The sequence below is a fragment of the Epinephelus lanceolatus genome, chromosome 3 (assembly GCF_041903045.1).
Source record: "Epinephelus lanceolatus isolate andai-2023 chromosome 3, ASM4190304v1, whole genome shotgun sequence".
NCBI lineage: Eukaryota > Metazoa > Chordata > Actinopteri > Perciformes > Serranidae > Epinephelus > Epinephelus lanceolatus.
In genome coordinates, this window is record NC_135736.1 from 33742233 (window position 1) to 33753240 (window position 11008).

Below are 11008 nucleotides of genomic sequence, written 5' to 3' on the forward strand. Positions count from 1 at the left end.
CTGCTCAAAACACACCGGTTCCTATGTAAACAAGACGCTAACCTCGGGGCAGTTAGAGATTTCATCATGCGACAGCCAGAAGGACGTGGAAGTCTGAGTGGGCCAACTGGATGTTAGGGCTGGGCTATAGATTGATGTTATATCAACATTATGACATGTGATGTCATCTTTGATTTTGGATATCGTTATAAGTGTTGTTTTAATCAGAAATAGATGTGATTTTCTGAACTTACCAGACTGTTCTAGGTGGTCTATTATTTGCATTTACCCACTTAGTCATTACATCCATGTTACTGATCATCACTTTATGAAAGTACCAATAGTCAACCCTACCATATCCCCGCAATATAGACATTGAGGTATCTGGCAAATAATAAAAGGCATTAATGCAAAGACATGCATTGCTCCAGACAAGTGTAACCAGCACTTTGCACTAGGACCTGACATATTATCTGGCATGTAGGTTCTTACGACAAGTTAAAGCCATAATTTAATCTGTGACAATGGTTTACCAACAGATTGCTTTTATGCATAAAGTCATGTGATTTAAAGCCACACACAAGATGTGAGACACTGAATGAATTTACAATAAAATCTTTTCCTTTTTCAAAAATCAGTGTCACTCATATGTACGTATTTTTGAGATTTGGACCGTCTCTAATGATGTGACCATAATTCTGTTTATGGCAGCCTATTCTGGCAAGTTTACTTTTACTCACTACATAATAAAATAGCATCACTCCAAAAGAGACAACCAATCCACCTCATCTGGAACTTAAATTATCTTGTTCCTACAGCTTATTAGAGGTGCAATGTGTAAGATATAGATACGTCCTGTCTTGTAATACCTCATGAGGCACAGGTAGTGAGTCACCGTAGCATCCAGTCTGCCCTCAGTCCAACATGAGAGGATGAAGAAGTCATCTGGTTGTTGTTCTCAGATACCTGCTATCTTTTCCGACATAAAGGTCAGCAATCTTTCAATGTCCTCCATTCCCTCTTCCATAATTGATAATCCGACAGTCAGACAATCTAAAGTCCGAAATCCACGATACCAGTGTGGTTAGGTCAGCCACTTCAGGTTGGTATACAGCCAAACTACGATAGCTAGACTAAACTAGTTTGCAGGCTCACAGTCCATCAGTTATTCAACTCCATAAATCCACGTGTTGGTCGAATCGAAAACATGTTCAAAGACAGATAATTCAAGGTTCAAACCCCAGAATATAAAATCTGTCGTTCTAAGGCAAAGGCTGTCAAATTGTCAAATGTATTAGCACGCTTCATTTCAATGTCTTCAACAAGCAGTGCATGCATGTGTGAAAAGGCACATGAGCGCAAAGTCACCAGAAGGTTAAGGATATTACCATATTTGTAAATTAGCAACTTTGTCCTCTTAAATCTATCACGAACTGCGGAGCCCAGACTACTCTGAAGATAGGTTACTCTTGGCCAAGAGCCTTTAGAGCCTGAATTTTGGTGAAAACAAAATGAAAGTGGGAAAAAAAACACTTGACTTTCCCATGCTGAGACACATGATGAGCTGTTTGTAATGGCAACAAGGTCTCCCAGCAGGCCCTCATATCTTTCAGCTTCATCAGCATTTTATAGAAAGTGGATATTAGATATACATAAAGCCTACTTATAGAGATCCTCAGGGAAGATTACTCCTCATACAGATAGACTATGGAATTATCGCAAAATGTCCTCCTTGGGGTAATCGAGTTCCTCAGCGTGAGGAACCCAATTACCCACATTAGCTCTGTCAGTCCAATGCTGTATTCAGTGTAACCCTATAGACCGACGGACAGACGTTCAGTGTCTCATTCAACCACATTCTTTCCTCACCCTAAAAAATGTTTCCAACATGCCACTGCTGCCACTCTCTATCACAGTTCATCTCACCTCATACCTCCATGACACCACAATCATTGACACATAGGAACATGTCCGACAGGCTCTGTGTTACCGACAATTATACACAAATGTAGCAGGGGACTGGGACAAAGCAGTGACCGCTAATTATCATTAACATAATGCAAAGACAGGTTGCAAACAAACATGTGGAGGTAAAGTGGTAAAATAACCTTACACAATACATTCAGCCCACAGCTGTAATCCCTAGGATGACATTTATGAAATTAGGATTGACAACCTTATTTCTCAAGCATGGCAGCCCCGTCTCAGTCCATATGGGTTTATCCTGTTATCCCTTATAATAAGCTGTGGGTAAAGTCACACCTCGTGACACACACACACACACACACACACACAGTTTAAGTGTTTAGGCAACACTTCAGAGTTTTGCAAGGAGATGCCAATCTCAATCAGCATCCAAGATGCTGGCATCCTGTGACTTGTAGTTTTTCTTTAAAACATCAGGTGACTGTTTTGGGTTGGTGCAACAGGCCAAGCAGGTGACCTGGCTTTGGATGTAAAAGAGAAACACTGCCTGTAGGCCAAACAGCCTTTGGGGTGTGGTGTACATGTAGTTTTTAGGTCATATAGGGTTAGCCAACTGCACATCAGGGGTTTGAGATGATTTAACCTTCTGGGGGCAATTTTAATACATAAATAAAACTCTGATATTCTGAGAACTGGTAAAACCTCATGGCAGTACAATTTGACAGACTGGCTTTGTTTAATGACAGTGTTTGCTTTTGTGTAGCTTAATTTGCAACTAAAAATATCTCTGTGTTGTGCCATGGGTGCAAAAGCTCACCAGGGACTGACACAGAAACCTGAAGTCTAATAATCGTGAGGGCAAAAGTACAATTCAAGTAAGGCTGTGCAGACATATTAAAATAAAACTAAGAATTTAATGAGTCTGATGCGACGGCAGATACACAATAATACCAAATAATACACAACAGCAATTAAGTAATCGCTCACAGTGATATGTGTTTCGTTGGAGATGATTCGCAGAGGAATTGAACGCAACGCAGCACAGATACACCTAGGTCTCAGGAGGATTCGCCGCACCTGAGCTTTCAGTAAAACCAGTTAAACAACACGACAGAGTTCACACTTGCAATCTTTACAACAATATCCTCCTCCTCTTTGTAACTATGCTGAGAAACAATTAAAACAGTTTCGCTGAGTGAGAGGAGCAGAGCGCACCTGTTGCGTTACGCACGGAGCTCGCCTGTCTGTTTCTTACCTTGTGGCTTGAATGTTGCTCGGGGAGAGGTGGAGGTGGTGGTGGGGGGGGTGATTTTCTTGGACGCAGTTTAAAATGACGGGGAGGTAAAACACAAAAAAATAGTGAGGAAAAAATGGCTGTAAAGTAAAATGTGTCCCCGGGTATCGACTACGCGCAGAGGCAACATTAAACTCCCAGTCCGTGTCACAGGGGCGGTGATAGGCGGGACCAGCCCGGTTGCATGGAGGAGAGGAAGGGAGCGGCAGAGGGGGCAAAAAACCGTGGTTGGCTGGAGGACAATAAGGGTGGGGAGTTTCGGCCCATGCAGGTGCTTTGCCTGTTACAGGTGAGTCCACCTGTGTTGGAACAGTCAACAGTTTGGGGCCAATGCTTGGAGCAAAGGTTGGTTTTGAAGGAGGCAAACAGCTGGACACAAAATTAATGATTAATTGGGATTTGATTATTTTTATTTATTTATTCAACCTTTATTCAACCAATAAAACCTCAAGATAAAGCGTGCCCTGGTGAAGACAGGAAGCAACATAAGTCACAGACAACATAGAACAATAATACAGAATAAAAATGCACAGCTCTAAAACAAGCGATATAAAACACAAAATAAGATAGCTACAAAGAAAAGCCCAAAAGAATGTCAATATATACTAGAAATAAACCGTAAAAATACAAAACCTGCAACCACACATGATTACAAATGCAGCTAAGACACACTGTGATATTGGCATACAGAGGATTGTGTACAAAAATCCTGCAGCAGTGCTTTGAAACAACTGAGAGAAGCCAAAGAGTGCAACTTTAAGGCACCTTTTATGAATGGTTTTTAAATTGTACAGCTGCAATAAACAGTTTTATTTATGGGTTAGAAGTCGGCAACCTTTATTATCATAAGAGCCATTTTGACCCAAAATAATAATTTAAAAAATCTGTGTGGAGCCGCAAAACGTGTTTGAATGTCTAAATTAGCCTTTATAAACTAGGCACTCCAACACCCATACTACCATACTATATAGTATGTCAGAAAAAGATTTTGTATGTCCCAATGCATAGTATGTCAAAGGCAGTATGCCAAAAATACCAGGATGTTCAACTACATCAGGTGTGATTTTGCAGTGTGCTTTGCTGGCTATTCTGACCCACAATCCTTTGCGCAGTGGACGATTTGTCACATTGACTGAGCTGCAAACAGATGTCAGCTTAACAGCTCATTGACAGATGTCTTTAATTGTTTAAGTGAACAAAATAATCATAAATATTACAACCAACAATGGGACATAACTATAAAAATAACAATCATTTCACTGTCACAAATTTAATATGTTAGAATCTACAATCTGTGCAGTTATAACTTTAAAGTTAAACGACACACATTGCAAAGTAACAACAGCAGAGCTCTCCAGGTTGATCTCCATTTCTGGTGAACTCGGTAAGTGGCATTTGTTTTATCTCCAAGGTAACAGATATGAAAGTCAGAGGGTCAAAGTTCAGGGCGTAATGTTATGAGACAGTAGTATGTCCCAGTTGTGTGCATACTGCAAGCAGCAGTACGTACTTTTTAAAGGCTGCTGCAGTGCAAACTGAAAGTAAAAAGATTATTTGGAATGCACCCAAATAGTTAAACTGAGCATATATTAACCCGTTGAAACCTGAGCAAATTGGCTTGATTTCTTTCAAAAACATGAAGAAGAAATAACCCGAAAATATGCAAGAAATTAGCTACAAGAGAAAATTAAAAACAAGAAAATTAGCTTAAAAAATAAAGTTAAAAACAAACAAAGGAAGGAATTGACTTGGAAAAAGGTGCTTAAAAATTATAAATATAATTTTCCCTAGCTTTTTCTTTTTTCCCTATTTCTTAAAATAATTTTCTAAATCTGTTAAGTTTCTGCAATTTGTGGGACATTCCTTACCAAGTTGCTCATTGCCTTTTTCCCCCCATGTCTTTGAAAGAAAGGCAGTACATGTTTCATGCACATTTTAGGCTATAGGCTTCACATTTTTGCAATTGAAGAATGTAAGATTTTTGGGGGGCCTACAACATTTGTAAATGAAAATTAAAATGTTAAAAATAAATAAACAACTGTTAGTTATTTGCATATAACTGTTTTGTCAAAGCCACAGGGAGCCGCTGGAAAGGGGCTTTAGAGCCACATGTGGCTCCGGAACCACAGGTTGCCTTCCCCTGGGGTTTTTTTTTCCACAATGAATTGATCAAGTTGTTTGTAAATTAAAAAAATGTTATAACACTGAGGAAATTTTAGAGGCAGGAACCTGAGAATATCTGCCATTTTTGTTTGATAAATAACTTAAAGGTCCAGCATGTAAGATTAGGGGGGGGATATACTGGCAGAAATGGAATATGATATAAGTATCTTTTCTTTAGTGTGTCACTGGAAATTAAGAATTGTAGCGTTTTAGTTAACCTAAAATAAGTTGTTTACATCTACTACATAGGCAGCTGGTCCTCATCTACAGAGATCGCTATGTTTCTACAGAAGCTCAGAATGAACAAGCGAAACACTGGCTCTAGATAGGGCCCTTTGCAATTTAACATCTGCCACCACTAAATGTCACACGCTGGACCTTTAAAACAATTTATTAGTTTTTTTTCTTGTTAGTCATGTTGTATGCCTTTGTAGTCATTTTGTTTCACTTTGTGGTTGTTTTGGGTCTCTGGTTATTTTGTAACTCTTTGGGGTTGTTTTGCCTGTTTTAGTTGTTATTTTGTGTCTTTCTTTAGTTGTTTTGGGTCTCCCTGTCATCATTTTGTGTCTCCTTGTGGTTATTTTGAGTCTTTTTTCTGGTTATTTCATGTCTCTTTGCAGTTCCTTTGCATTGCTTTGTGTTTGTTTATGTCTCTGTGGTCATTTAGAGTCTAATCCTGACGCCTATACTATAAAGCCAATTCAAATTATCCAGCATATCTTTTTGTTATCTGGCTTGACTAACCCAAACATTGGCTGACTGGATAACCGCTAACACGAGGCTGGTTATCACCTATCACCAGTTTTCCTATCCAGCCACGAGTGTCTTCACATAAATGAGGCAGGGGTGTTAATTATGTGCAACATGAATGAAGTGGGCTGCTTCATATCATATGCGATGAAATGGTACCAAATTTTCTTTTTAACAGAAGATGTTGAAACTTCAAAAATACTATTCAAAAATTCGTCATCGACTTATATTATCACTCGGCTGTATGTGACATGGAGTACTTGTTGCTATTTAGTTGGATGATGATGAATATGTCACATAAAAGACTTTAAAGTAACGGCAGACTGTTCCTGCTACTGAAATAAAGAGCAGGAAAGCAGCCTAGTTAATGACTAATGAGGTCTATCTTGCAGTAATGTTGCATTTATAATAACAGAATAACAGTGTTTGGATTATTTTTCAGATACAATATTATCTTTTTTCCCCTAGTTCTCACCACACGGGTGAATCAGAGTGTAAAATAGCAACACTATCACTGCCGGCTAAAATGAGCTTTGCATAAATTAAGATACTGCTAAAATCATGTGTTTAGTGTGTAAACGATCTCTGCGTTTGTTAGAAGCTCTGTTTTAAAACCAGTGGAAATCGAGTCCTGGAACAATGAAATCAATTCAACTGACCTATAACAATATATAAGCTACTCTTTTTTTTTTACCTGAGACTCTAAAATTTGCCACATGGATATTTTTTTCTTCAGCGATTTGATTGGTCAGAGGTCGCGGTATTGACAGGTGATTTATCCCGGTAAAAAGTGAACCAGCTTCATAGTACTGAAAAACCTAGAGTTGACCCTGAAGTTACCTCGCTACCTCCAAATCCTGCTTCGTAGCACAGGCCTTCCCCAGACACTCTGGGGCCCTGCATGGGCCTTTGCCAATAGGCCGGTCCAGTAATCCATCCATGGTTGTTCAAGGTCAAATGGTCGAGCCATTCCACGGGATGTTTTTACAACCTGGCAACCTGGAGGTCATTCTTTTTTTTAAGGCTTGTAGCTGCTCTATGAGTAAATAATCTGTTAACCATGAGCAAAGCCTCTAGTTACAACTTACGAGCCTTTTATGAATAGTACCTTACACACAATATATGCCCTCTCCATGGATGGATTGCTGAGCAGGCTTACTAGGCACAGATCTCAGGGCCTAAAGTGTCAGGGCCCCCTTAGCCTTCATCTGCAAAATGTCACGGACCAGGAAGAGACTGAAATTAGATGCAAAACGACCAAAAACAACAAAAAAAAAGAGGCTTAACAATCACAATGTCTGTCTCGCTCTGGTGTAGGAAAGGTGGTGGGCCCTTTTGCATACCTGTACTGGGGGGCCATATTTGCATAATCTGCCCATGACCCCTTCCCTCTTAGTAAACGAGAAGAGCAGATTTGCATTCAACAGAAACTGAGGTAAGGCTCATAGTAATAAAAGATTAGAAGAAATCGACAGACTTGATATTATGCTAAGATGATTCCATGTCCTTGAGGCATGTCAGACACTATGTTATTTACTAACATAACGCTATATATCTATTTCACCCACTCACCTCTTACGTGTGTGTGTGTGTGTGTGTGTGTGCTTCTGAAAGATTGATGACGGAGGGCTGCAAGATAAAGTTCCTGCTGCTGCTTGAATCCAACGCTCTCTTCTACTAAAACCATATTGGCAAAATGCTTTGTAATATATCTTTATAATCAGCAAGATAATTAGCTATCTGCAGCAAACTGTTGTGCTGAGCCACATTATTATACCATCTGTACCACTCCTTCCTCTGTGTGTGTGTGTGTGTGTGTGTGTGTGTGTGTGTGGTATTTTCTTGGTCAACAAAAATGCCATTAATTGTTCAAACACCACCAACTGATGGTTGTAAACACTGTGTTATAGTTAGCTCCATCTTGATTCATCCAACAACCCATTTATTTTCATTTAACACAGCACACACAAACACACAAACACACACCCCAAACTGAAGGTATGAAGCTTATTGTGCTATCACAGTTCACCTGAGGGAGGGTCCAGTGTAGGGGCTTGGGGGTTAACTCCCCACCCGCAAACAGTCATGAGAGGACAGATGCTTATCAGGCAGAAAAGAGGGCGGCGATAAAGAATTGAAGTCCATTGTAATTGTGCTGACACAGGGCCTTGACTGTCACACAAAGAGGTAGGTCTGTTGACACGGTAAACACACACATGCACAACCGAAGCAACTGAAGGGAATGCACATTTGCATAATTTGGAGGGATGGGAGTCGGAGAGCGGAGCCGTGATGTGTGTAGTTAAAGACAAATGGATGTTTCTTCTCCAACAGTGATCCATTTGTTTAAGCACCAGCCCCTCATACACACACACACACACACACACACACACACACACACTGTTCATCTCTTTCGATACATTCACTGCCCTCAGCATCCCATTTCCTCAGCTATGCCCTGAGTCATCACAATATGCCACTCTGCTATTGGCTAGCGGGCCTGAGCATCCACTCGGCCCTCCAATCCAAGACGGGCCTGTATGTAGATTTGGAGTACGCGACCGCTGCTTACTCGCCGTTTGTCTGTACGCTGCTCCTGCCTTTACTCTCCCTCACCGTGTGTCTGTTTCCCACTTTGCCCATGTACACAATTTCTCTCTGTTTCACTCTCTCTTTCCCCTCCTCCTCCGTCTTCTCTCTATCTCCCTGCCCCCTCCCTTCCTTTCTCCCTACCCCCCGACCCCCCAAGATATCAGGTGTGTCACCTGAGCTCCATATCAATAGTTAATCACCCTGGGACACCCAATCTACAGAGCATGACAGAACTCTCCCATGGAGAGTTGTGGTGGTCACGGCGTGTGTGTCAGTGTGTGTGTGACAAAGACAGAGAAGTGGGATAGAGAAAAGGAGAGAGTTAATGTGTTAAGAATATGCAGTGAGTTTAAACAATGTTCACAATGTCCACATATGTCCCCTATTTTAGTCCCAGATGTTATTTTAAAGTTTTTATTTGTGCAAAATTGCCAACATGTAGTGGTGGAGTCTCGGGCTAGCTGTACGTCAGTGTACAGTTTGTCTGCTACACTGGACAAAAATATGAATTGCAGATTTAAAATCCTTCACAGCAAAGGTCAGGTGCTGGCTATAAGCAAACTAGAGCTGTACCCACTCTGAGCTAAATGTTCTCATACTTTGAAGGCATATTAGTAGAAGTGTTTTGATGTATTGTGGTATCTGTACTTTAGTATATGTGTTGTGGTTGTATGATGTTTTAAACTGTACATTTTTTTAATAACATTTTAGGTGTACATTTAAAAGCCCAACTAGGGAGTTGAAAATCAGCAATAGGTACAAAGTCTCTGTGCAACACATCAGTCCCATTCTCTGTACTGGAACTATGTAAAATTGCATCGTCCATATAAGTTAAATTAAAATTTAAATTAAATTAAGTTAAATTGAATTAAATTAAATTAGATTCAATTCAATTCAATACAGTACATTTCAATTAATAAATACAACACTTTGTTTTTGCTACCATTTTTATGAGTTGAAATAAAGGATCTAACAAGTTACTTTTTCTGTAAACGGCTTAGTTTTGTTTTTGCTCACAATTTTTTTTTTTTTATAGATTTTTTTTGGGCATTTTTACCTTTAATTGATAGGACAGCTGAACATGAAGGAAGGGAGAGAGAGGGAGGGAATGACATGCAGCTAAGAGCCACAGGCTGGAGTCGAACCTCGGGCTGCTGCGGCAACAGCCTCATACGTGGGGCGCCTGCTCTATCCACTAAGCCACCGACGCCCCTTTGCCCACAAATTTGTTTAAATCTGTGTCAGAGAGCACTTCTTCATTTGCAGGATAATCCATCCAGCTGACAGTTGGGGCATAAACAGCATCATTATCACACAGGTGTGTCTTGGGATGGTCACAGTAAAAGCCAACTCTAAACTGTGGGGTTAGATCACACAACACCACAGATGTTGCAAGTTCTGGGGAATATCCACCAGAGCTGCCTGTGAATTCAGTGTGTCGTTTAACCCACCTCACAAATGCAGACCATGTGCGACCACGCCAGCTCAGGACGTCCACATCCAGCTTCATCACCTGCACGATCGTCTGACACCAGCCACGCAGACAAGTTGATGCAACAGCTGGTTTGCACAACTTACACCAACTGTCAAAAACCATCTCAGGGTAGCTTATCTCAGTGGCTGGTCTCACACAACCTTACACTTTAAGAAGCCAGATGTAGAGGTCCTAGACTTAGGTCCTGGACTGTCCCTCTAGACTGATTGGATGTGCTGCCAAATTCTTGGAAATGACATTGGAGATGGCAAACAGCCTGAGACAGCACTTCATAGCTCAGCAAAAAAAAAACCATATAAAACCAGCGCAACACACTGTAATGTTACATAAACACTAATCAGCAGCACACTTTGAACACTGGCTGCACCTGTCAGCTTCTGCCAAGGTCATGGGTGTGGAGATGAGGATCTTTAGGAGAGTGACAGTCTCTGAAAACTGCAATATTATTCCCCATAAACAACTGGATAAGTCCACAGTAGCACCACGACAGGCTTCAGCCTACTTTCATTGAGCGAGGTAGACCTTCAAGGTGTTACTCAGTCAATCTTTTCCTGTTATAACTTGTCCCCCCTGCAGAAAGGTGGCACTGTGAATGAGTGGTGTGGTGTGACCCAGTATAGTATCACAGACCTATAACAGTAATAAAAAAAAAATGTAGTAATGACAAAATGCCCATGTCACCTGGATGCTACCAAAAATGATTTTTACTACCACTGTTACATTCTATGGTGTCATAAAAAGACGGGGGACATTTTAGTAAGCTCCAAGATCATTTGCAGAGCCTTTGCTGCCATCTGCTGGACAAAATA

General features: G+C 40.6%; 1 protein-coding gene across 2 annotated transcripts in view; it reads right to left on the reverse strand.

Moving 5' to 3' along the window:
- ugt8 (UDP glycosyltransferase 8) overlaps positions 1 to 3374 on the reverse strand; it is a 28012-nt gene extending 24638 nt beyond the window's left edge. The window contains exon 1 of one of the 2 annotated variants that reach the window (XM_033624568.2): positions 3161 to 3374. The gene's annotated coding sequence lies outside the window, so the exon portion shown is untranslated. Of the gene's footprint in view, positions 1 to 848; positions 1202 to 3160 lie in introns of those variants that run through there. The other variant, XM_078166279.1, reaches the window with a different exon arrangement.
- Positions 3375 to 11008: the final 7634 nt, after the last annotated feature.